Below are 27508 nucleotides of genomic sequence, written 5' to 3'. Positions count from 1 at the left end.
ATTAATACATCATTACATGTATTGTTTAAAATGCAAGCAGTATACTTGAATTTGACCTGATATCAGCCTCTTTCAGTCCCTGTACAGCAGTACTGGAATGTGACAGAAAAAAGCTGCACAAGAACCTAATCTAATTCATGCACTGACAAGAAACATGCTGACAGGAGGAGAGAGCAGTGTAACAGAAAGGATATCTAATCACTGTGCTGCTTCTCCTTTTACTGTCCAATCACCAGAAGGGCCGGGTCCAGGAAATGGGTTGAATGATGCTGTCCATCAAACTAAAAGTCAGCCATAGACTAATTAAATTTCGATCCATCTATAGGAAGGCTTGTTATACTGAAGCTGATTTACTGATCAACCTCAGTATGAGTATGTCAGGCTTTTTTCCTTCAATCACTGCCGGCGGCTATAGCCACCGGCAATGATCATTGTATTCTGAGGTTGGGAACCTCCCACTATCAGAATACAATAGTGCAGTGGGAGAAATTCAGTGTTGATGGGGGAATTTAGTAACTTTCTTTAACTCAATCCATGGTATAGCATGTACAGGGGAGTATCTGCTGCAAACATGGCATTTGCCTTGGCCTGCATTTTACAGGGGGCGGCACTGTCCCCAGGCAGAAGGGATACTGTGGATGTGAGCAGCAGGGCTGTCATTGTGGGGGGGGGGGGGGCAGCAGATGCGATGCAGAATAGGGGCCAGGGAACTGGCTGCAGAGGAGAGCAGAGTGGTGGGCGGATCCCCATCTCATGGTCTCTATACACGGGGTGCGGGGAGCGGGTACATCGCAGTGCGGGTTGGTGCGGTATGTTAGGGCCCCACCTTGGTGTTGGGGGGTGCTCACAGCTCTACACCCTGGGGAATGGGTTTCTCTCCATTCTCTGTCCAGTACTGGATCTATGCCACACATTTCCCAATATTCTCCAAGGGCCGGAATGGGTCTGGTGGGGTGTCCGGTCTGAGTTGTGTGCTGCCTCCCCCCTCAGTTTATATTGACTTGGGCTTAAAAACACTTTATGATGAATTCTGCAGAAAAAATGTTTTTTTTTCATTTTATTCTTTAATGAACTCATCATTTATCTTATTTTTGGCTGTAACTCTGCTTTAATTTAGGAGTACATTGTGAAAATTGTGCCAGAAAAAGCAGGTAGGGGGCAAAGGACTAGTCATCAGTTTTGCCTGTGGTCCCAGTTTCCCATTACTGACTTATAATGCTTCATCTGGAATGTGTAGAGGTGACCATCTTGTTAGAGGTTCTTCATGTCAGTGTGATCTGATGGAGCTGAGTGTGGAAGAATATTCAAGAAGCAGCAGAAGGGGTTAAAAATTATACGACATAGGGACTGATTTAAAAAGAAGCAGTCTGGCCATACTGGTGCTTTAATAAAAAATAAAAACAAAAAACCACATTTATAAGGCACAGCAATGTTCTTTATAGCTGTACTTAACATTCTACCAGTTTTAAGAGTCTGAAGCTGGTGGACCTCTAATAATTAATAGGAGTATAACAAACAAGAAAGCTGCAGGGAAAACCAGGCTATGGACTTGTGAAAGTCATATAACTGGCCCCTCTCCAATCACAGAGCTTTCACTACTGCATTATAGACATGTGCGATTGTTTCGTTACAAATCGAAATTCAGACAAAATTGTTGTTATATAGAGATTCGGATGTATCCGAATCTCTGACTCACAATAGTAACAAATGTCAATGAATACAAAATAAATCATACTGAAAACAATTAATTAATTTGTTTCATTCGTTAGCAACGTAAGAGGTGTTTGTAAGTTCAGTCATACAGTGGGGCACAAAAGTATTTAGTCAGCCACCAATTGTGCAAGTTCTCACACTTAAAAAGATGAGAGAGGCCTGTAATTGGCATCATAGGTAGACCTCAACTATGAGAGACAAAATGAGAAAAAAAATCCAGACAATCACATTGGCTGATTTGGAAAGAATTTATTTGCAAATTATGGTGGAAAATAAGTATTTGGTCAATATCAAAAGCTCATCTGAATACTTTGTTATATATCCTTTGTTGGCAATGACAGAGGTCAAACGTTTCCTGTAAGTCTTCACAAGGTTGGCACACACTGTTGCTGGTATGTTGGCCCATTTTGAGAAGTGATGTTTTGGGGCTGTCGCTGGGCAACACGGACTTTCAACTCCCTCCAAAGGTTTTCTATGGGGTTGAGATCTGGAGACTGGCTAGGCCACTCCAGGATCTTGAAATGCTTCTTACGAAGCCACTCCTTCGTTGCCCGGGCGGTATGTTTGGGATCATTGTCTTGTTGGAAGACCCAGCCACGTTTCATCTTCAATGCCCTTGCTGATGGAAGGAGGTTTGCACTCAAAATCTCACGATACATGGCCCCATTCATTCTGTCCTGTACATGGATCAGTCGTCCTGGTCCTTTTGCAGAGAAACAGCCCCGAAGCATGATGTTGCCACCCCCATGCTTCACAGTAGGTATGGTGTTCTTTGAATGCAACTCAGCATTCTCTCTCCTCCAAACACGACGAGTTGTGTTTCTACCAAACAGTTCTATTTTGGTTTCATCTGACCATATGACATTCTCCCAATCCTCTTCTGGATCATCCAAATGCTCTCTAGCAAACTTCAGACGGGTCTGGACATGTACTGGCTTAAGCAGGGGGGCACGTCTGGCACTGCAGGATCTGAGTCCCTGGCGGCGTAGTGTGTTACTGATGGTAGCCTTTGTTACGTTGGTCCCAGCTCTCTGCAGGTCATTCACTAGGTCCCCCCGTGTGGTCCTGGGATTTTTGCTCACTGTTCTTGTGATCATTTTGACCCCACGGGTATGAGATCTTGCGTGGAGCCCCAGATCGAGGGAGATTATCAGTGGTCTTGTATGTCCTCCATTTTCTAATTATTGCTCTCACAGTTGATTTGTTCGCACCAAGCTGCTTGCCTATTGCAGATTCAGTCTTCCCAGCCTGGTGCAGGTCTACAATTTTGTTTCTGGTGTCCTTCGACAGCTCTTTGGTCTTCACCATAGTGGAGTTTGGAGTGTGACTGTTTGAGGTTGTGGACCGGTGTCTTTTATACTGATAACAAGTTTAAACAGGTGCCATTGATACAGGTAATGAGTGCAGGACAGAGGAGCCTCTTAAAGAAGAAGGTACAGGTCTGTGAGAGCCAGAAATCTTGCTTGTTTGTAGGTGACCAACTACTTATTTTCCACCATAATTTGCAAATAAATTCTTTCCAAATCAGCCAATGTGATTGTCTGGATTTTTTTTCTCATTTTGTCTCTCATAGTTGAGGTCTACCTATGATGCCAATTACAGGCCTCTCTCATCTTTTAAAGTGGGAGAACTTGCACAATTGGTGGCTGACTAAATACTTTTTTGCCCCACTGTATGTGTTACACTCTGTATTGTTATGACTGGCCAAAGTAGCAAAACATAAAAGTCGCACGCAAGTCACATCAAAGTTGGAAGCATGTCTCATCAAAGTCACAAGCAAGTCATATCAAAAATGCAAGCAAGTCACCAAAGTAACATAAAGACATAACAAATTAATCTGAGTCTTCTGAAACTAATCTGAATATACGAAATGACTTCCAAAGACAAAACATTTGAACACTGTGAATATGAGAAAAATAAATGATTGATTCAACAAATGAATCTGAAACTAATATTTTCATTTTGCACATCTCTACTGCATTAAGCAGAGAGAAATCCGTGCACTATGAAAAGGCCATATAGTGTGAGCTGCAGTGTGCATAGCCGAGCAGACTACTGTATAACAGAGATCAGATAACGATAAACACGTCTTTACACACGAATATTCTGTCATGAATTACTGTGCATTGCTTTAGGGCAGCCCATTCAAAGCACAAGAACAGGCCAAAAATGGATGTGCGGCAATTTTTCTGATGCAGTGCAGTAGTGCATTACAATGTGCTGTGGTGCCCTGGAATGCATGTGTGTTCTAGTTGCCTTAGCTCACACTAGAATTCGGTGCATAAAACCCACGATCTGTGCATATTTCCTGAACCGCATTCAAATCACACTGCCCTTGTGATCTGCAGCGGGTGTCAGTGCAATCTTAACAACACCCCAAATACAGGTCGCAAACGCAGGGTGTTTGCCTGCACCGCATCACATGGTACAAAAAACATGTAATCTCGCTGTAGTGCGTTCCCAAAAATTGCTGCATGCAAGACTCTGGTGCAGATGTGGTGGGAATTATGCCCTTTCAAAATGAATCGCAAGACACAAGACACAAGAAACAGTCCATGGGCTTGGTTTTTAGTGATTATTAGGGAATTGGACATGGATAGGGTAAAGGGATTATGGGATGACCAACTTGATTGAAGAATAGCAAAATGAGCACAATTTCCTTCACTAGAATATTGCAAAATGACAGACTATTGACTGCATTCCATCCAGAACCAAGACATTCTTTATCAAAGTAATCCCCTTCTAGGAATTCGGAGTGGATTTTCAGCAAAGTGACAACTTGTAGGAGCTCTGAGTCTCCTTTGTGAACACAATACCAGCTCACCTGGCTACGGTATCTGATCCCAGGACAAGGGATTTTGGTAAGCACTAAACTGTCTCCTGAAGACTTGCAAAGGTCTTGCGGACTTCTCCTTTATAGACCCTGAGGATAGAGACATACCCACACTCTCTTTGTCCTGCAGCTGTGGATAGAATTTCGGGACTTTCGCTGGTCTGGTTCTTTTCCAGGCTATGCAGGCTGTCCTTCCCCGGTGGACACAGGGAAGTATAGCTCCCTCTTTCAGCTTTCCTCCTTTCTCCAGTCTCCAGCCTGGAGGCAGAATACCCCTTCCCTGGGCCCCAGGCTACACGGCAGCACTTCAGACATTCATCTTCCACCTGACTCCCCTTGCTGGCCAGGCTCTGTCATATTCATGGGCTAGTCTGACACACTGCCAGGCCTCCTGCCTCGGATTGGTCAGACTCCAATAAATATGCAGATCAGCCCCTCCCCACCTCAACCTACTGACTTCTAGACACTTCTCCAAGCTTCCAGAGCAGGGGGAGGTACCAGAATACTGAGCTGTAGAGCCCTCCAGCCTCTAGCTACACTAAACAACTATTTACACTAGAGGGCGCTACACACACAAAGGTGCATTTCATTGTTTTAGTGTTTGAACAGAATGTACAGAAGATCTAGCTATAGTACTTGTTCACTGCATCCGCAGATGTAAAAGCTCATGATTATCTCTACTAGAAGAGCAAGAGAAGGGAGTGGATGCACATTGCTGTTTATATCTGTATGTAATCTGATATCCTGCAATTCAGGCCACAACATAGCGTATAGGAATTAGCCATAAGCCATATTTCATATTTAGTTTACTAAATGGAAATTAAAAAAATAAAAACATTTTTAATTAGGTCCCTCTTGTATTAAATGGTATTGTAATTGTACTGTCTGCCCGTATGTTGTATAGTGCTGTGTAAACTGTTGGCACTATATAAATCCTTTATAATAATAATAATAATCCTGAGCAAATATATACATTTTATGCAGAAACACTATATAATTCCTTTAAAAGTCATGAATGTTTGTAACCACCCAGAAAACAGCTCACTTCATCCTGGAATAAAATAAAGCATAAAAAAAAGAATATAAATATCTGCTTACGCACTAAATACCATATTCCTTTGGTTTTAAATAGCGGGTTCAGACACCTATCTAATGTACAGTTGTGTGTAGGTGTCTGGCAGCTCATCCACTACTGTATCATCCATTTGTAATTCAATGCTGCTAAAATGCACTCAGAACTTTAATTAAAAAAAAAAACCTCTCAGTCTTCTATATGTGAGGAATTGAAGCAATGATTGATAACAAAAAACAAGTTGACGCCCATACACGTTTATTTAAAGGACTATACTAAACAGTATCAAATGTAAATGGGAACTTGAATTGAAAGAGTGAAGTTCTAGAAAGGTAATTTTGCTTAAAGTGGTAGTAAAGCCTTAATAAAGCTTACCTATAGGTAAAAGGAATATCTCCTAAACATTAACCATTTAGGAGATATTCTACGGAGCAGCAGCCAGTGACAATACTGGCGCATGAGCTCTGAAGGAATGGCATACCCGTGCTGTTCCTTCAGAGCTTTGTGCCGCGGCCGAAACTCCCATGAGCATGCTGTGAAGGTCAGCTTTAAATTCCTACTGAAAAAGAGCCAATTCCTAGGCACTCTTAGGCTAGTCTCTCCAGATTTGGAGTGAGTTTTGGTGATGTCAGTAATGTGCTGCTCACAATTCTCCTTTCTGAAGAGGAAGCTGTATCTAAGAACCTGCAGTCCAAGGATCTCCATGCTTCAGGTTCATTTATTCTGTGTATCTCTGCTTTTTGAAACTTGCCTGTTGTTTCAAGTGCTTTACCCGACTAGTCATGTCACCAATCATCAGGGAGACAGCTCTAAAATGAAGAACTCTTATCTTCACAAGATGAGCATCTTAACACAGACATGGTGCAGAACAAAGTATGGTAATGTAATAATGGGGAAATGATCAGCCAACAAGAGGCTACAAAGGCAATACAGGTGGCTAGCTTTTGGACTCCTGCTTGACCTTTTTATGCACAGACTACAGACCTATCGAAATAGTCTTTTTGAGATGGATAAATAAAGAATATAGCTCCCTTCAATGCTACTCCCATAACCAAAAGCCTTTGTGTGGTCAATTGATTTAAAGAAAAGATCGGAGTTCATTTTGATTGCGCCTTCCCTTTGAATATGAGAACATAAGCATGTACTTTTCACAGAAGAGATGAATAGTAATGATGATGAATAGTGTAATTATGTGAGTGGAGACTGCATTCCTTACTAGTAACACTGTGTGACATCTGCTATAAAGCTCAATTAAAAAAAAAATACTATTGTAAAAGAAAACTATAGTATTTTGGAGTCAGTACTCTGGTAAACCTGTAAGGGACCGCCCGGCGGTACTACTAGCACTCCACTGAATAGGCGTCCCCAGCGCACGGAGTCTAAGTCCCAGGGTGCTTGTTCACCAGAGCCCCTGATGGTGGGGATGGACTTGGAGCTCCCTGAGACCAGGTCGTGGCTACTGGGTGCGCCCGTCAGTGGTAGCAGTATGCGCAAGGGGCTCCCACGGGGAAGAGTCTGATGTGAGGAGGTCAGAAGACCCCGCTGCACGGGATGGATGGATGGATGAGCAAGGTCAGACGGGCCGGGTCGGTAACAGAGAGGGCGGCAAGGTACAAGGCAGCGGGCATAGAATGGTCGGGTCACACGCCAGGTCAGCAACAGCAGGTCAAATCCAATAGGGGGCATTCAGAAGAGAGGTCAGGCAAAGCAAGGGTCAGAATAGGAGAAACAGCAAGGTCAGGTACAATCCGGGTCAATAACTTACAGGGTACAGGTTCACAGGATTCAGGATGCAGGAAAGACCAGAAGGCACTGAATGACAGCTCAGGGTCGTTTAAATATCCCGCCCTGCGCTGCCATTGGTGCCCAGCGGGCGGCCGCGGCTTCTACTGCGCATGCGCGAACTCGAACGGCGCGGCCGGCCCGGAACCAGTGCTCGAGTCCCTGCGCCGGGCGGCATACTGCGCCTGCGCCGGGACCAACGCGGCGGGGATCGAGGGGATCCCTGACAAAACCTATGTTTGTAAACTGAAGTTTTATGTCTTTCTTAAAAGCATATATGCAATCTTTGTTTTACAAAGAAACAATGTGTACAGTATGTGCACATGATAAAGGAATCCCAGAGCACTATTAGTTTTCTAAATGTACAGCACAGAAGAAGCTGGTTCTTTTCAGATACTCTGTCTCTGAGTGAATCCTCCTTTGGAGTTGTATAGAAGCAGCTCTAATTCATTCACTTTTGTTTGTAAGTTTCAGTTTATGCTACCAAATTCTGTAAGATATTGGGATTTTTCAACAGAAGGTAAAAAGAAACAAGAAAGCATATTGGGATTTTTCAACAGAAGGTAAAAAGAAACAAGAAAACATATATAAAGAAACTGAGAACCAGCTCACTGTATATGAAAATATAAAATATTCATAGACAATATTTCATGATTATCTGTAAAAAATACAACAAATGTACTCAAATGTTATATTTTAGCCCTGAACCTACCTGTAGTAAAAAAAGATGCAAACTATTACCCATTTCCTTTAAAGTCCAGCTCTATATTTAAATAAAAATAAACAAATAGGCTTATACGTTTTTAAAATAAAAAAGTACCTTTCATCACAATAGTCACCCTATCTCTGGTGCTGCTCACTGCAGACTCACTGCTCCAGTTGTCCAGTGCTGACCCTCTTCTGGTTTAAATGAGACCAGGCATTATGCAAGAAGTGAACATTTTCCCCCCAAGCCCTGCCCCTGAGGTACACCATCAAATCACCCTGGACTTAAAGGGAAACGCTGCAGAGAAGTACAATACCATTTGTGGTGCTCTACTCTGTGACATAAGTGACAACCCACTTCCAGAAGAAGAAGACGACCAATCACGTAATATGATTGGATCATAGACCCATGAAAATAAACTAAATTTTTTTTTGGGGGGGGGGGGGGGTTAGTCCATTTGTGATGTTTCTGTTGAGGTACTCTTTAAGGGACAAAATGAGAAATCTCTTGATGTTCATTGCTGCACTTTGCACATCATCATTGCTCTTCGGACTGCTTTATTAAAAATTCAAATGTGTGAAATAAGAAGGGAAAAGATGTAACGTTCTGCTAGAAAGGAAATAAGTAGGAAGCCAGCAAAAGAAATCAAGCACAAAAAATGTTTCATATAATGTCTCAACATGAAAACCATTGCTTAAAATCTGAGAACACGGCTTCACAAAGCCCTGTGCCGACGGAGAATATGAAAGTAGCAACACTTAAAAGGATGTGTGCTTAAATGTGATAAGTACATGACAGCCCTGTGATACTACAGTTGCTAAACCATACTGAACCCAGCAATGTGTGCAACACAGCACGAAGATTAAAAAAAAATACATTTTAAGTAGGGATGAGCAAATCTGTCCAGGTTCAATTTATGGGGGGGTTTGTTGAATTATGCTTGAAATCCACTGCAACTCCCAACTTAATTAAACCACATTGAAGTTCAAGGGGTGGGGTGGAGTGAATATTTAAACTAAATTCTGGTACTTTTCAAGGCCAATAGGCAGGCCATTTTCAAAAAAACATTTTAATTGGGCACTGCCATGGGGCACATTAAACAAGGCAAAATAAAAAAATTAAACATACCATACAATGGGTAGAGGGTCTGTTGATAGTGGCTTGAAGAGCAAAATGGGAAAAACACGATTTTTTTTTAACTACATGCTTGGAAGATGCAGTTTTTAAGCTGTATATGGTGTAATTAAACTGTACAATTTCCACAGACAGCACCAGCAACAGTGAATTGTAGCATAAAATATTTTGTATACTGTATGTAATTAATTGTTTATTTTTACAGTTAGCTTGGCTAAATATATAGCAGCAGCACCCCAATCAGAATAATTTCAAACTTGTAAAAAAGATTTTTTAGGTAGTTTTGGCTGCAACACCTGATATTTTATAAAGCTGTAATAGGCCTGAACAAACAGGTGGAAGAAGCAGCGACAGAAATGAAAAAAAATTAAGCCCTCAACGTCCTACAAATTGGCCAGTGACACAATTGTTTATCAGTGAAGTTTGTAAACTTTTTTTTTTGCAGTACCACACTGCATTGCCTTTAAAAAAAATAACATGTCAAATAAGAGTGCACAAAAACACTTCAAAACCACAAGCCCACATTCTGAACATTATGTAAGCAGCTTGGTTAGGCTACAATATAAGAGTGAGACACCAGGCAGGTTTTCATCTTGTAAGAAACATTATAGAAACAATAGCCACAAATACTGTTCAGTGGCCAAACAGTATGTAAGTGCTTGGTTAGGTCGCAACATAGGAGGGAGAGACATACCTTGAAAAAGAGTGTATTATCTGAGAGTTAATAGCCACAAGTGTCTTTAAGTGCTGGAGCGCTGGAATAGGCCACAAATGCAGAGGTGCAATACAGGATTTATTTCACAAGACATTTTTACAAAATTTGAGGTCCAGCTGCAAAAACACTGTGGCACGTCTAGAGTGTCTCGGCACTGGAATAGAACGCAGACTTTGAGAGACAAATCAGGAATTGCCCTACAACAAACAGAAATTTGAACACTGAGGTGCAGCTGCGGAAACATTTTGTGACACTTTTACAGTGCTGGACTACCAGAATAGGCCAGGAGAGGTGGCAGAAGCAGGTAATGCTGGCAAGAATCTTTTTTTTGGGGGGGAGGGGGGGCAGATGGCTCTCTCAGACATTACACTGGCTGCAGGGTAAGCCAAATGCTCCAGAATATACTATGCAAGCCCAAGGCAGTTGTCTAGCATGGGCACCAAATAATCCAATAGGTCATCTCATCTCATGAGAGAGTCTGCATCAGTCCTGGATCCTGCACAGGCACTGCCTGTAAAAAAAGCTGAAAAGTGGTCCTGAAGCAGCTGTCACTGCCACTGCTCTTTCTTTCAGGTATCAGTGGACTACAGGCATGTTGATCAACAAAGGGAATCTGTTGCATTTTGGGCTTCCCCTGGGATGGTGACTGTAGAGTGGCCATTTTTCCCTTGCATCAGGGATCTAAAGGGGTGGTCACCCAATAGTGTTCTCTCTCTTTGATGACCCCAATCTTGGGGTCCTTGCTCAAGCATTTGAGCTTAAAGACCCCACTCGCCAAAAATTGCCTACAACACTATCCTCAACAATCTCACCTCACATATGTACAACTCTCTGGACTTGGAAGGAGTGAAACGTTCCCCACTGCCAGCATACCAACCCCCTCCAGTGCAGTGCCAAAAATGCTATACACACCTTTATTGGTGCATGAATGGGCTGTCTTAAAGCAACATGTGATATACACATTGTAGAGATGTGAATGGGCCCTCAGGTATTCATGGAGAAAGCACATTGTTACTTTCCAGTGAGTTCCCGGCAGTCAGGAACTATGTTTCAGGGCTTGGTGACCAACTTTTATTTAAAACGAAAGTAAAAGGTTTGCCTTCGCATGGGGTTTCCACCATCACTTCACAAGAAAAAAAATAACATAAAGCCTCCTGGCTTCTGTTCGCAGCACCACTGCTCAAGCCTACTCTGGTCCCTCAGACTACCTCTCAGCTTTGGCTGGTCCCTCAACTGTGTACTCTTGTGGCACATGCTCCCTGCTGCACTGGCCCTTGCCCTAACCCAGGTAGGGGACCTCCTGTTTACTGGGTGCAGCCCTGCACTACTGTCCAGTCCTTGACTATAAAGGGTGTGCACACTTGCACACACACAGACTGCTGTTCTCTGGTAAAACCGAGACACAAAGTTAGAGACATCTTCCCCCCAAAGCTCTTTTTAGCCTCTGGACTGCAGAACTCAGTCTGGGACCTTCGAGACAAGAAGAAAACAAAAAAACACAGTTTTCTTTGTTCATAATAGCTATTCTGGAGCCTCTCAAGATGCATCTCAGCATAAAGAAGCTGGAGCCCAGCACTGTCACAGTAAATAGGTTGATGCTGACAGTAAACAAGCAAAGATATGGAAAAAGCAAATCAGAACAAGTGAAAACTAAGTAGTCAAATTCAAGCTACATTTTTAATCAGAAGTCATTCAGCCAGCCAAAGCCCCATTCATTAATCTTTGCTTTTCCTACATCTCACCTTGCAGGAGTTAAAGGGGTACCATCCAAATTTAAATACCACTTAAAGGGGCAGATCCTTTTCACCCTCTAAGAAGGAACTTCTATCTTTGCCTAAAGGAAATTTTTAATCTTTTTGTGCACCAACTAGGGCCCCATCAAGCATGCAGAAGATCAGATACTGCGGTTTAAAGGGACATTGGCCTATTTAATTGAAGAGTTCTTCTTTTCTCAGAATTAAACCCAGTCACCAGCCCCTGAGAGGCCAACGTGAGATAGCCTCTGTATTTGTAGTTTTTTCTTTGCTTACTAGGGAAGAAATATCTCAGGACTGGGGCTACCGTTTAAATTCTAAATTGCAGGACATCTAGAACTGATTGAGATTGTGCTGTGTTTTGACCCTTATTTGAAGTTATTAAGAGTGATAACTGTTATATCATGCATATATTTCTTTGTTGCCTTACTGTGCTTACTTTTGACCTTAATACAACCAAAATATCAGTTTACTCTAAACTGTGTGTGAGTCTATTTTATGGTTGCAGCCAGAGGGTTCTTCTGGTCAGAGGTTAAAGGTGGTGTCAGCAGGGGTTTGGGTTTCAGAGAGGGTTAAGGCAAGAGAGGGAACCCAAAAATTACCCAGTGGCCCCTGAGGGAGTAGTGCTACATCCATAACAGGGGAGGGATTATGTATTCTTCAAAGAGAGGTAAGAACATATAATTGATAGGAGTGAAGCACAGGCAGAAAGTCATTAGCTGACAGGATTTCTAAAAGAATCAACAGGTATTTTATGATCTTACGGAACAGATATAACATAATGCAATCATTGGTGGATTTAACAAATCAAAAGGAACCAAAAAAGAGAAGGTTCGAAGTGTAAAGGGTCATAAACTCCATAAAACATTTGTGTGTGTGTATATATATACAGTGGGGATCGAAAGTTTGGGCACCCCAGCTAAAAATTTGTATTAATGTGCATAAAGAAGCCAAGTAAAGATGGAAAAATCTCCAAAATGCATCAAATTACAGATTAGACATTCTTATAATATGTCAACAAAAGTTAGATTTTATTTCCATCATTTACACTTTCAAAATAACAGAAAACAAAAAAATGGGGTCTGCAAAAGTTTGGGCACCCTGCAGAATTTATAGCATGCACTACCCCCTTTGCAAAGCTGAGACCTGCCAGTGTCATGGATTGTTCTCAATCATCGTCTGGGAAGACCAGGTGATGTCAATCTCAAAGGTTTTAAATGTCCAGACTCATCTGACCTTGCCCCAACAATCAGCACCATGGGTTCTTCTAAGCAGTTGTCTAGAAAACTGAAACTGAAAATAGTTGACGCTCACAAAGCTGGAGAAGGCTATAAGAAGATAGCAAAGCGTTTTCAGATGTCAATATCCTCTGTTCGGAATGTAATTAAGAAATGGCAGTCATCAGGAACAGTGGAAGTTAAAGCAAGATCTGGAAGACCAAGAAAAATATCAGACAGAACAGCTCGCAGGATTGTGAGAAAAACAATTCAAAACCCACGTTTGACTGCACGATCCCTCCAGAAAGATCTGGCAGACACTGGAGTTGTGGTACACTATTCCACTATAAAGAGATACTTGTACAAATATGGTCTTCATGGAAGAGTCATCCGAAGAAAACCTCTTCTACGTCCCCACCACAAAAATCATCGTTTGAACTTTGCAAATGAACATATAGACAAGCCTGATGCATTTTGGAAACAAGTTCTGTGGACCGATGAGGTTAAAATTGAACTTTTTGGCCGGAATGAGCAAAGGTACGTTTGGAGAAGAAGGGGCACAGAATTTAATGAAAAGAACCTCTGTCCAACTATTAAGCATGGGGTTGGATCAATCATGCTTTGGGGTTGTGTTGCAGTCAGTGGCACAGGGAACATCTCACGAGTAGAAGGAAAAATGGATTCAATAAAATTTCAGTAAATTTTGGATGGTAACTTGATGCCATCTGTGAAAAAGCTGAAGTTAAAGAGAGGATGGCTTCTACAAATGGATAATGATCCTAAACACACCTCGAAATCCACGGGGGATTACATCAAGAGGCGTAAACTGAAGGTTTTGCCATGGCCTTCACAATCTCCTGACCTCAACATAATTGAAAATCTATGGATAGACCTTAAAAGAGCAGTGCGTGACAGACAGCCCAGAAATCTCAAAGAACTGGAAGACTTTTGTAAGGAAGAATGGGCAAAGATACCTCAAACAAGAATTGAAAGACTCTTGGCTGGCTACAAAAAGCGTTTACAAGCTGTGATACTTGCCAAAGGGGGCAGTACAAGATATTAACTCTGCAGGGTGCCCAAACTTTTGCAGACGCCATTTTTTTGTTTTCTGTTATTTTGAAAGTGTAAATGATGGAAATAAAATCGAACTTTTGTTGACATATTATAAGAATGTCTAATCTGTAATTTGATGCCTTTTGGAGATTTTTCCATCTTTCCTTGGCTTCTTTATGCACATTAATACAAATGTTTAGTTGGGGTGCCCAAACTTTCGATCCCCACTGTATATATCCTGTTTTTATTATTTAACTTGCACTAATAGAACTAAACGCTATATACGCTGTGCTTCATAAAAGATGCTGCCTTTCTATTGCAAACAGAAACACAAGAGAAAAAGAACGAGTCTGAATTTCTGGCTGCATCACATTCACTGTACAATCTGCTTCATTCTTTTTATAAGCAGTTATATATATATAACACTCCTGAATACAAATTAGAGGCAATGTTTTCAGTTTAGGATGGTAAGTGCTGCAGGCAGCTCATATGTCTCTTCTCTGACATTCTCTCCTTTGCAGATCTTATTCATAACCATTTGTTAATATTGTATGTATTGTCTGAGCACAGTTGCTTACAGAACGGTGGAGGAGGGGAGCAGTGTCATAGCACAATGTCACTCCTGCTTTAATAGAATAAAGTCCTACTCACACATGATTATAATCATTATTATGACTTTTTTTTTTTTATGGTTGAACTGGATGGACTTTCGTCTAACTATGTAACTATGATATGAGAGCAGTATATATACTCACATCTCCATTCTACACTAGGGGGGGTCAAAATCATTTGCAGCAAATATGATTGACAATGTCAGCCAGAGTCAGGAGATGACTGTGGACCTCAAAAGCTACGTTTTTATCTATTTTTGGGTATGGCGGAAAAGGGTGAAAACTGGTGTCAATTTTTTAACGTCAACCACTAGGATTACATTTTATTCTATATATACTACCGTATTTTCCAGCGGATAAGACGACTTTTTACCCCTTAAAAATCTTTCTCAAAAGTCGGGGGTCGTCTTATACGCCGGTATACGGCATGCTGACACTTTTTAGAGGGGCGGCGTGGTGCTGCCGCCCCCCCTTCCAACGGAACGGACACTAAGTACAGGGGTGGGCAGGGGCTGCTGTCTCTTACCTGGCTCCGGTCCCGCGACGACCCGGTCCAGGAAGCGCGGCTGCTCCTTCATTCGGTTCGGCCACTGGATGTTTGCGTGGCTGCTTGGCTCCGCCTCCTCACCGGTGATTGGCCGCCAGAACTGTAGCTCAGGAAAGGCACACAGGCGGCCAATCACCGGCGAGGAGGCGGAGCCAAGCGGCCTCACGAAAATTGAGTGAAGGAGCGGCCGGTAAGTGTGCCGTGCAGAGGTGCTGCTGCAACCACATATGCTGGCTGCAGCAGCACCATACTAGAACAGGTGTAATTGGTGTCAGTGGGAGGAATAGTGCCCCATCATTGGTGTCACTGATACCAATGATGGGGCATTATTCCTCCCACTGACACCAACGATGGGGCACTTTTCCTCCCCCCCCACTGACACCAACGATGGGGCACTTTTCCTCCCCCCCCACTGACACCAATGATGGGGCACTATTCCACCCCCCACTGACACCAATGATGGGATACTATTCCTCCCACTGACACCAATGTTGGGACACTATTCCTCCCACTGACACCAATGATGGGGCACTATTCCTCCCACTGACACCAATGATGGGGCACTATTCCTCCCACTGACACCAATGATGGAGCACTATTCCTCCCACTGACACCAATGATGGGACACTATTCCTCCCACTGACACCAATGTTGGGACACTATTCCTCCCACTGACACCAATGTTGGGACACTATTCCTCCCACTGACACCAATGATGGGGCACAATTCCTCCCACTGACACCAAAGATGGGGCACTATTCTCCCCACTGATACCAATGATGGGGCGCTATTCCTCCCACTTACACCAATGATGGGGCACGATTCCTCCCACTGACACCAAAGACGGGGCACTATTCCCCCCACTGATACTAATGATGGGGCACTATTCCTGCCACTGATACCAATGATGGGGCACGATTCCTCCCACTGACACCAATGATGGGGCACGATTCCTCCCACTGACACCAATGATGGGTCCCTATTCCTCCCACTGACACCAATGATGGGGTGCTATTCCTCCCATTGACACCAATGATGGGGCACGATTCGTCGCTCTGACACCAATGATGGGGCACTATTCCTCCCACTAATACCAATGATGGGGCACTATTCCTCCCACTGACACCAATGATGGGGTACTATTCCTCCCACTGACAACAATGATGGGACACTATTCCTCCCACTAATACCAATGATGGGACACTATTCCTCCCACTAACACCAATGATGGGGCACGATTCTTCCCACTGGTGTGCATTGGAAGAGGGGTAGTCTTATACGGCGAGTATAGCCCAAACACTACATTTTAACAGGAAAAGTAGGGGGTCGTCTTATACGCCCAGTCGTCTTATACTCCGGAAAATACGGTATATATTAAGTTTAAACCTTAAAGTATAACTAAAGTCAAAACTTTTTTTTTTTTTTTAGTTTTGGATAGAGTGAAGAGGGATTAGAACTCTTGTTGTTGTCAGCTGTTATTGCTTTTTGTGCCCCTTTTAAGGAGATTCACGCTCTTTATGTGTCCTGTTTACCATTATCATTGAAAGTGAAATTAAAAGAAAATCCCCACTTTTGGGCTGTCCCCAGAAAACTAATAGAGGGGAAATTTTCCAAAGGGGACACTAGTTCTGGTGACCTGGGGGTCCCCAAGGAATTCCCTTAATTTCAGGGATTTCTCCTCACTTCCATTTTTGGCTACAAGGCATTAAGTGAAGGTAAATCTCCCCAATGGGACAAAGATGGCAAAAAATAAACTGACAGGGGTTATAACCCTCCCTTAAGCTATGCAAAATGATAGAATGGAGATGGATTAGACCACCTGTCAGTTTTTATCACTTCTCGGCCTTTTGGCTAAGATCAAGTGTATTATTTGTTCTTATCAGGGTCCAGTAGGGGTGCTCCGCTAACATTCTTGCCTTTTGGTGAGGAAGGCTGGCTGTATAGTTTCCCTGCTGGTATGATGGGGGCTCTGAAGGTTAGTACCAGCTGGAAGAGAAACTGGGGCGCTCACAGGCAGTTGAAGCACGGGAGTAATTCCCCTGAGAAAACCAGATGGGCCCAGTTCCTCCTGATTCAAATTGGTCTACCTTATCTGGCCAGGGAGGCAGAGAGTCTGTAGAGCAGTGCCTCCTGGGAGTGGTTGCCCAAGGGGTGCTCTTAGTAACACATGGGGATGAGATCCCATGTGTAAAAAGTGCACATGGTCACTGTTTTAAACACTTTATCTGCACTGCGCCTTTTAGGGCTAGGCCTTTTGGCTAAGTCCAGGGCAATTTTTTTGCTAAAGGCCACAGGGCTTAGCCAGTGCACCATTGCATGGCCACTTATTTATTTATTTATTTATTTTTCCTCACTGTTTTTTCAACTGTCACTTATGCAGACCATACATGGGTTGAATTCCAAACAAATTTTCTTTAGAAAATTGGAAATTGTGTGCGTTTTGTAATCCGATGGCACCACCATTGATTTTCGAAATTCGACCAACCATGCTCTGCAGGCTCCTTACAGAAAAAAATAATACATACACATTTTTCGTGCATTTATTATTTTTTTCAAAAGGTAAACTTATCCTTTAAAGCATAAGTTTACTTTTTGTAACATGTTACATGTTACACCCACATTCAGGGTGTAACATCTAACATGTTACGATCAGACTGCCCCTGCTCCCTGCTTTGACAGCTTGCAGGGGATCTTCTCCCCCTTTGCTAGCTGTCAAATTTTTAAAAAAGTGGCCGTGCGGGGCTCCGCCCACACAGCCATGTCACTCATTCACAGTCATCTGAGAGACTACAAGTCCCAACAGCCTTAGTGGATGTCAACATGTAGTCCTCAATGAACTACCACGGCGCTGTGGAGTGCCGTGGTAGTTCATTCATTCTTTCTGTCAGTATATCTGATTGCTCATGCATCCCATACAGCAAGCAGATATTCTGACAGATCTGCAGGAGATTGTGATAGATATTTTGGGCCTACAATAATTTTTAACGTTATTGTGAACTTCTGATAGGGGTCTCAATTCCTGCAACTTATTTACCATCTGTTGCATCACCTCAACACCCCCTCTTAGAAGGTTTCCTGTAGAGGTTTATGCTGTTTAGGCTGGCCTGGCTGAAGAAGATGTGGAGTCGTCATTTCTAACACCTCCTAGGGAGTATTGTCATAGATCTTCCTCTGGGAACTGGCTTCAAAGGAGGTATGCTTCCCTGGACATTGGCCTATACAGTTGGCCAATATCTTTCACAAATCACAGAGCCCCCCCTTTGAACAGAAATGGCAAAATACTGGAACTTATTTAAGGGTGTGCCTTTACTTGAAATGGAGGGGGCATAAAAATATGCCATTGCTCAATTTCTGTCTCTTTGGAAGCCCAGTCATCAGGAAGTCTCCGTAACGTATTATTCTATGTTTCTTTTCTGTAACTTTCTTTCCTGTAGTCATCTCTTTGTATTGGTAACATTCTGTATTTGCATTGTATAATTACTTTTAAAGTTATATTTTGTTATATTTGATTAATAGCAAGCTTCTTTTCTGTGTAAATAAATTAGATCTTTATTTTTTACACAGTTATTATTTGGTATTAACATTATTGGGAATAGCCACATGAGGAATGACTAAATTCATGTACAGACAAAAGTTTGTAATCACTTATTACATTTATAATCTTAGATAGAATCAAGGGAATAAGTGCGGTAGCAAAACCGCCAAAACAAGATCTGCATGGCATCAGAAATCTACTGATTGGTGGTGCAATGCTTTGCAGACACAAAATAATAAATGCACACTTTTGTACCTGCAAAAAAAACACGCATTTATTATTTTTTTTCAAAAGGTGAACTTAGCCTTTAAATACTTCCAAATAAAATGCCCAGCACTGGTCTGGTAAAAGCTAACGAAAGCAAATGACGTGTGTGGATCAGGAATGGAGTCGGGAGCAGTCACTCCTTGGTGATTATGTATTGCAGCCACGCACACAAACAATCATCTGGCAATCTCTAAAACTCAATTTATAATATATTTCTTTTGCTATTGGTGTCATGCCCTCTTCTTGTCTGGAAAGGGAAATTTAATTTACTGTACTTACTTTCTGCTGTCCACAGATGTATTTCAGTTAATACAGACGGATGCTGCTTCTCTGATTCTGAAGTTTCTATGCAAAGCACATTGTATTTTTGATACTTGTGCATGCCGGTAACCCTGTTTCCACAGACATAATCAATTAAAATGGCTAAAGTGATTTTTTTAAAGGTGTACTTCATTCAGAGCTAGAAATGAAGCCTTGAAATGCATATGGCACACACAGCCTACTGAACATTTTTTTTTTCTCTTCCAGACATGGCTGTATTGCAGAAGGCCACACAGTGTCTGAAACTGCTTGCCTGCTGATAATATGTTGCTTTGGGAATGTCAGTTCCTCATTCGGCAAATCCTCACCTCTGCTTATAGAGGCCATCCTGCTCTCACTGAAAAACAGACGTAACATGCTGGGTTTACATACTGCCTTGTGGTGTGCTGAATAAAAAAATACAGCAGGAATGATTTGTAGCCCATGGGCATGCAAAAAAACATGCATGTGTAAATGAGCAGAAAAGTGAATGCTGTTGTCGATGCGTGATTTTTTGTTGTGTTCCTGGGGCAAAAAAAGCACTTGCTTCGTTTTTTCATCAGCACACCTCAAGGCAATGCGTGTGTTCTTGCACTGCACTGAGATGAGAGGTGCGTTTGCTTTGGCTGGTCGGGAGAGGGACATTGAAGATGATAGTGAATGCAGCATTCATACAACACATACTGTTGCACTGCATGTTAACACGCAACAACTCACATGTAGCGTAAATGTAGCCTTGGGTAAGTACTAGAGGTAGCTGGTTTAGGCAGTGGTGTATTTAAGTTTTGTGCTGCCCTAGGCAACAGAAAAATCGTCGCACCCCCATAGAGAGAGCCTGACATTGACCAACAACACCCCTGCCTCCCACCCAAGAGAGCCTTCCACTACAACTGCCCCCCATACACCAGCCACCATCCCCCATGGCGAGAGAGACACTCACCTTAACAGCTCCAGACATCCCTGGGAACAAGAGTGGGGCTGTGCATACACTGTCATGAAACTCACAGCCTCTCTCGGAACCCAGCAGGTCCCCATGCCGCATGTGTCCCTTCTTCCGAGGGGCAGTGCTGCCCCCTCTGAAAAATGCCGCCCTAGGCAAATTCCTTGTTTGACTTGTGGTAAATACACCCCTGGATTTAGGGGCTTTCAGGATGCAAATGCAAATATTAGCTACCCAACCAAAGAAAATATCTAGTCCTGGTTGAATAATTAGCAGTGAAACCGTACATCAAGAGTGTACAATCAATAGTGTAATCAATGTACATTAATAGTGTCCAAAAAAAACCTCCACCAGCTTTATGTTTATATATTATGCCCCCCTGAGTTTCCAGCCACCATCACCTCTGCTGAATGCTGCTCAATGGAGAGGTCAACAGGGGCATGCTTGAAAGTCCTGCCTTCAACTGTGGTCACTGAGCCTACCATTTGTCTGTTCTGCAAACGTAAGCAAAGTGGAGTTGGTGTGGGGTGTGCGGAGGTAGGCAAACAAGGAGTTACAGTTTGGGGTGCACAGGTGAGCGGAGGAGGCCAGTAGAGTTAAGGTGGGTGGGGGGGGAGTTTGCAGAGACAAGGATGGGGGAGGTTTGGGTTTGCAGGGAAATTTAGGATGCAAAGATGTACTGATGGGATGGATAAAGATGTATGTCACGTGCAGGGCAGCCTATTCATTTCAATGGACTGCTCTATGCGCTAGAAATGCGGAAAAAAGTCTCTGACCCTTTTTCAAAATCACACCGAGCCACACAGTGCCACAGCATCATGAATTCTGGTGTATGTGAAAACACGCAAATTAGCAACCAGTCATTGAGAGGTAATGATATGCTGTGACCTCCGGCAACCAATCGCAATCGCTGCCTGATCTGCTGCAGGAAACTCACTTTGAGTCTAGCTGCTATTTATTGTATGCCTTAGAGCAGGCAGAAAGTAAATTTTCATGGGGATCAGGGGCCCAAAAAAAAACCTTTGCCCAGAGTCTAATCAATATTAAAGACAGCCCTGGCTATTAGGGTGCTATATCAACATAAAAGGTACAAGACTATAAAGGGCCCCTAAAGGATATGACATTTCAATTAGGATTTAAGAAGAATTGTTAACTGTAGAAACATAAATGTTGCCATGTAAAGCATTCTATACATTATTCACATAGATAGACAATACATTCACAAACAGAAACTATGGCTTGGACCAAGAGCATTACTACATTGCCCCACAAGTTGGTACTTCATTCGCAATGGGGTTCATTTACTAAAACTGGACAGTGCAAACTCTTGGAGCAGCTCTGCTTAGAAACCCATCAGCTTTCAGGTTCTATTGTCAAAGCTTAATTGAACAAGGATTGTGTACTCTCTAGTTTTAGTAAATGAAAATGTTTATTATAGCTCCTTGTCTCATTAAAACCTTGAACTGGGAGAATTGGGTTTATTTCTATACATTTTATTTACTGTATTTATTTACTGTATTTATTTATGTATTTATTTACTACAGGCTATTTATATAGTACCGAGAATTTACACAGCTCTTAACATTCTATACATTCACATCATCAGTTCCTGCCCTCAAGAAGCTTACAATCTAGGACCCCTACTTCACATGCATATTGTGCATATGTAATGTATGTGTGTATGTATGGCAGGTTTACAAGGTGAAAATAAAAGAAAAACAAGACTGAAAAAATAAACCTAGGGTAGTCACCATATTTAGTCACCAGATTTAAGTAATGGTAAACTACAATATATGAAACTTTAATTTTTGTGTTATACTTTAAAGTGGCATTAAACCCAAATTCAAACATTTATTATATTGCAGCATACCAATCATTAGATATATTCATTTTCTTTTTAGGCTTTTTTTCTTCTACATTCACCTTTTGATCCAGCTAGCAAGTCTGTTGTTTTTCAAAAGAACAAGCTCTCCAGCAGAATGTATCAATTACAGAGATGAGACAACCCATTTACCACTGACAGGGGTGCTTGCAATGATCACCTTACATTTACTTGTGTAAAACCTTTGTCCCCAAAAGACAAAAAACGGCTATAACTGCTTAGAAAGTATTCACGGGACATGTGTGGCGACCGCGGTACGTGATAGGACTGTCATGGGCCATGCCCATGCCATTTAGCAGCCTTAGGCTGGCCATACACTATACAATTTTCTTACAATTTTCAGTCCAATTTCCTGTAGATTTACCTTTAACTATGTAGTGCCTGCCTAATTGTATACAATTGAAAGTGTTGTTTAGGTTTGACCATATTATATGGTTTTTTATAAATCTACAGCACAATTCTCAAGAAAATTTGCCTGTGCATTTAAATCTGCTAGTAGGTCTAACACTCTCATCCCTGCAGCTTGACAGTGCTACTGTCCTAAAGTGTCCCCTGTGCTCCTTCATCCAGAGTGGGGGCACTCTAATACAGGAGGTGTGTTACTGGCCAGATCAGCAGGTGAAAGCAAAATAGAAAAAAGCCTAAGAAAAGAAAATGAATGCAGCAACCGCATTTAATTATTGGAAGGCAATATAATACATTGTTAGTTTTGGGTTTAATATTGCTTTAACCTAGATGCGTCATGCTGGTACAAAAAACGACTGTTGACGCATGAAGATACAATCTTCAGTAAACCTTTTCTTTGCACAGCTCAAGCAGTCATTCTGTGATTCCCAGAGTGTAAGAATGTTCTCTGGTAGATTTTAAGTGTGTGCTCTTTGTATTACTCACACTCATTATGATATGTGCCCTCATAAACATATAAAAGTACAAATCCCAACTCCTGTGTAGATTTTTTACATGTGTTTTTATATTAATCTTTTTACTAAGCAAAGAATGTTAAAAGTGTACAACCAATAGGAAGATAAGGAGGACCCCGATTTAGCTCAGTGTGCTAGAAGTTCAATTCTCAGGATGGAATCCTTTGCTCTTTGTGGGGTGAAAAGAACTGGGCGCTCAATAAACTCAAAAGAGATGGTACAAGATACCTAAAAATAAACAAAAATGGTTTTGGACTTCTCTTTTAGCAACAGTCTAAACAAGCTATGGACCTTTAAGCTACGAGCGGCAATCTGTATTGGTAGACTGTTAAAGTGAAAGTTCAGTCAAATTCTAACAAAGGCTAAACCTACTCCTACCCCCATTCTAAGCCTATTCTATCTAACCCTGTAAAGAAAAGATCTGCATAGTAAGCCTATGAGTGATGTCATCTCCCAGGCATTTGCAGCCATTGTTGGCGATCTCTCAGAAGCCGCTGCTGGAGAGATCATGTGACCAGACCGGAGCGTCTTCAAAATAGGTAAGTATACAGAACATGTCTTTACAGGGTTAGATAGAATAGATTTAGAATGGGGGGTGGAAGTAGGCTTAGCCTTAGTTAGATTTTGACTAAATTTGCACTTTAAGCACAACTACCTAGAGCTTACTGTAATTTCCACAGCAGTTTGAACCCAGCTCTCCTGAACACTCAGCAGATCTGAACTACTCAGCAACAAAGCCTCTTCCTGGGATGCTCTACACTGGCAGCCATCTTCCTGCTCCTTCTGGATTTACCCTTCAGGAGGCAGCATAAATTCCCTAGGCCCAGGCTCAAGACCCTCTTTCAGTAAAGTCCTACTCAGGCAGGAGGCTTGGGAGGTAAAAGACCTCCAAACAACACAACATCCTTTTGAAGGCAAAGACAAAACTCCTCCTTTAATGGCATCCTCTCGGGGCAGCAACCTGGGAGGCAAGACCCTTATCCAAGGTCACCACCTCAAATATTTAAATCCTTCTGCAGCATGCGTCACTGGCAATAAATCTCTTTGTGCTTTGTCAGAAAGAAGTAAACATTTATAGTGCAGTAATAATGTGGTTTACTATTTAGAACTACTGCCTTGCAGCAATAGGGTCCTCAGTTCATGGTCATGCCACTATCTTCATGGAGTTTGCCTGTTCTCCTTGTACTTGCTTGGCTTTTCTCTGGCTACTTTGCTTCTTCCCACTCTTCAAAAACATGCTGGTAGCTAAATTGACCATTGGATGATATTCTACTGAGCATGAATAGGACAACTGCCTATCCGTGTTCAGATCGCTCATCCACTCATTTTTTCTACCCTCTGGCTGCCCATCTATGGTAATAGGCCCTTGTAGAAATCCAACTCAGGGTTCCGCAGGATGTGGAGTTTATAACCCAGCCTGCTTCTTCACCAGGGCCCCTGATACTCGGGATGAGCTTGCAGCAAACTGGAACCAGGTCGCTGCCCCCAAGTACACCTGGCTGACAATGCGGAGACTACTCACATGTACAGAATATAGATGGCAGGAGACAGAAAAGGATAAGGTAAACAAGTCGAAGTCAAGACAGGCAATTGAAAATGGCAGACAAAGCCGAGGTTGGTACACGGGTAGTCAGGTACAGAATACAAGTAATATAAGGCAAACCAAGAGCATAGAGAAACTAGAAAGTTTCTTAGGCAACGCAGGTTGCACTGAGCATGCCTATATACAGTTGTGTTAATAATAGCAGACATCACTAACCTGATCAATCACTGTTTTTGGTAGAAATTATATTTCTACATGGCAAATAATTTACTAGCAGGTGTAGTAGAGTAATAGAAATCCAACAGACCCAACAGTCATGACATGCATGCTGCTGATTCTGTGGAATTGAATCACTAATTGAAAGGGGCATGTTCAAACTAATAGCAGTGTGGAGTTCTATTAGTGAGGTCATTCATTCTTTGAAAAACAGGTGGCAATTATTGCCCTTATTTAAGGAAGGAAGGTAGCAAATGTTGTACATGCTGGTTACAGTGCATTTCTCTCTGAAATTCAGAGGAAAATGGGTTGTTCCAGACATTGTTCACAAGAACAGCGTACTTTGATTAAAAAGTTGATTGGTGAGGGGAAAACATATAAAGAAGTGCAGAAAATGATAGGCTGTTCAGCTAAAATGATCGCAAATGCTTTAAAATGGTAACCAAAACCTGAAAGACGTGGAAGAAAGCAAAAAACTACCATTTAAATGGATAGAAGAATAGCCAAAATGGCAAGGACTTAGCCAACAATCAGCTCCAGGAAGATGAAAGAAGGTCTAAAGTTACCTGTGAGTACTGTTAGAATTAGAAGACGCCTATGTGAAGCCAAGCTATCTGCAAGAAGCCCACCGCAAAGTCCCACTGTTGAAAAAAAGACATGTGCTGAAGAGGTTACAATTTGCCAAAGAGCACATTGACTGGCCTAAAGAGAAATGGCGCAACATTTTGTGGACTGATGAAAGTAAGATTGTTCTTTTTGGGTCTAGTGGTCGGAGTCAGTTTGTCAGACGACCCCCAAACACTGAATTCAAGCCACAGTACACTGTGAAGACAGTGAAGCATGGTTGCGCAAGCATCATGATATGGGGATGTTTCTCATACTACGGTGTTGGGTCTATTTATCGCATACCAGGGATCATGGATCAGTTTGAATACATCAGAATACTTGAAGAGGTCATGCTGCCTTATGCTGAAGAGGAAATGCCCTTGAAATGGGTGTTCCAACAAGACAACGACCCCAAACACACCAGTAAACGTGCAACATCTTGGTTCCAGACCAACAAGATTGGCGTTATGGAGTGGCCAGCCCAATTCCCGGATCTTAATCCAATAGAAAACTTGTGGGGTGACATCAAAAATGCAGTTTCTGAGGCAAAACCAAGAAATAGAGAACTGTGGAATGTAGTCCAATCATCCTGGGCTGGAATACCTGTTCACAGGTGCCAGAAGTTGGACTCCATGCAACACAGATGTACAGCAGTTCTCAGAAACAGTGCTTATACAAGTAAATATTAAGCGATTCAAAGGAAAGCAAAATCTTCAAACATTTTTCAGTTTATATAGTGAATGTTTGAGTTTGTAAAGAAGAATACAAACACTGCTATTTTTTGAACAGTCTAATATTCACTTTTCTTCAATTTTTTTAAGGAACAACACAAATTTGATATATTTTTCTTCATGTTTTGATATGGAATAGAATGTGTAGTGTTCCCAATGCATTTGTGTGTATGGAAATAAAAGCTACTAGAAGGATTTTGAGCTTTATTCACTTTTTTCAACGCACTGCTATTATTTTGAACACAACTGTATACAGAAGCAGACTGGGAGGTGGACCAGGTGAACACAGAAGCCAGCAGCACATGTGAACAAAATCACAGATCTAGCAGAACCACTGCAGAGAGGAGGTAAGAATTGCACAAAACTACAGGCTAGACATTGACCCCATCCTAGGTCAGCCTGCTTCACTTCGCCATCATTGTATTCACCATTCCTACAGAAATATCCATCTCTTGTGCAGTTTCACGACAGGTTATGCATTGATTATCCAGGATCAGGCGTTCCACATGCTGAATGAGCAAGGGAGAATGTCACCAGCACACTAGGGATCACCAATATGGGTCCAAAAGTTTTAATGAACAATCACGTAGTTACAGCAAGGCAACGTTTCAGAGTCTCGCAGGGCCCCTTAATTAGGCATGTGACATGTGGTCACACGCCTGATGAAGGGTCCTGTGAGACTTTGAAATGTTGCCTTGCTGTAACTATGTGATCGTTCATTAAAACTTTTGGACCCATATTGGTGATCCCCAGTTTGCTGGTGACATTCTCCTTTGCTGATTCTGATCGGTTCCAGCTGACGGTCGCTGAAGCACCCACTTATACACACAGTCATTTTTAACGCAGGAATGTGTGCGTTGGGATTGTACACTTCCACACGCTGAATGTTCATAGGAATGACTGCTGTGGGCTGGGAACCAGCACATCTGAGATCACCACTGACAGATATATGGCCATCTTTGAAACGTTTACACCACTCAAATGTCTTACTGCGGCTGAGCGTCTAATCACCGTACTGTGCTTGAAGTCTTCTGAAGATATTTGTGGGTTTTACGCCTTTGTTCACAAGAAACTTCATCACTGCATGCTGGTCCACGCACGCACTAACACTGTTGTCTGCCATCTTGATTAACAGTCTCTGGACTGGCTCGTGACATGTGGGCCACCTATTAGTAATAGGATACACTTGGCACTCACTACTGCATGTAGTACCTTCCCCTTTTTACACCTATAAAATTAAAAGTCCCGGTTTGACTTGAATGCCTCTCGTATTATTATTTTTATTATTATTATTATACAGGATTTATATAGCGCCAACAGTTTGCTCAGCGCCTTACGAAATAAAAGGAGACAATACAGCAACAATACAGTTCAATACAAGAGGGTTAGGAGGGCCCTGCTCCTTGGAGCTTACAATTGTATAATTTATAA

At 42.2% G+C, this 27508-nt stretch overlaps 1 protein-coding gene and 1 pseudogene across 1 annotated transcript in view; one reads left to right on the top strand and one right to left on the bottom strand.

Moving 5' to 3' along the window:
- The window catches only part of BAALC (BAALC binder of MAP3K1 and KLF4), a 93318-nt gene that overhangs the window by 31722 nt on the left and 34088 nt on the right, over positions 1-27508 (bottom strand). The gene's annotated exons all lie outside the window — the stretch shown is intronic.
- On the top strand, positions 16969-17084 carry LOC149440650 (U2 spliceosomal RNA; annotated as a pseudogene).

This window comes from Staurois parvus, unplaced genomic scaffold, assembly GCF_062004578.1.
Source record: "Staurois parvus isolate SC_StPar_1 unplaced genomic scaffold, SC_StPar_1.0 ptg001062l, whole genome shotgun sequence".
NCBI lineage: Eukaryota > Metazoa > Chordata > Amphibia > Anura > Ranidae > Staurois > Staurois parvus.
This window is presented reverse-complemented; position numbering and strand designations above follow the sequence as displayed.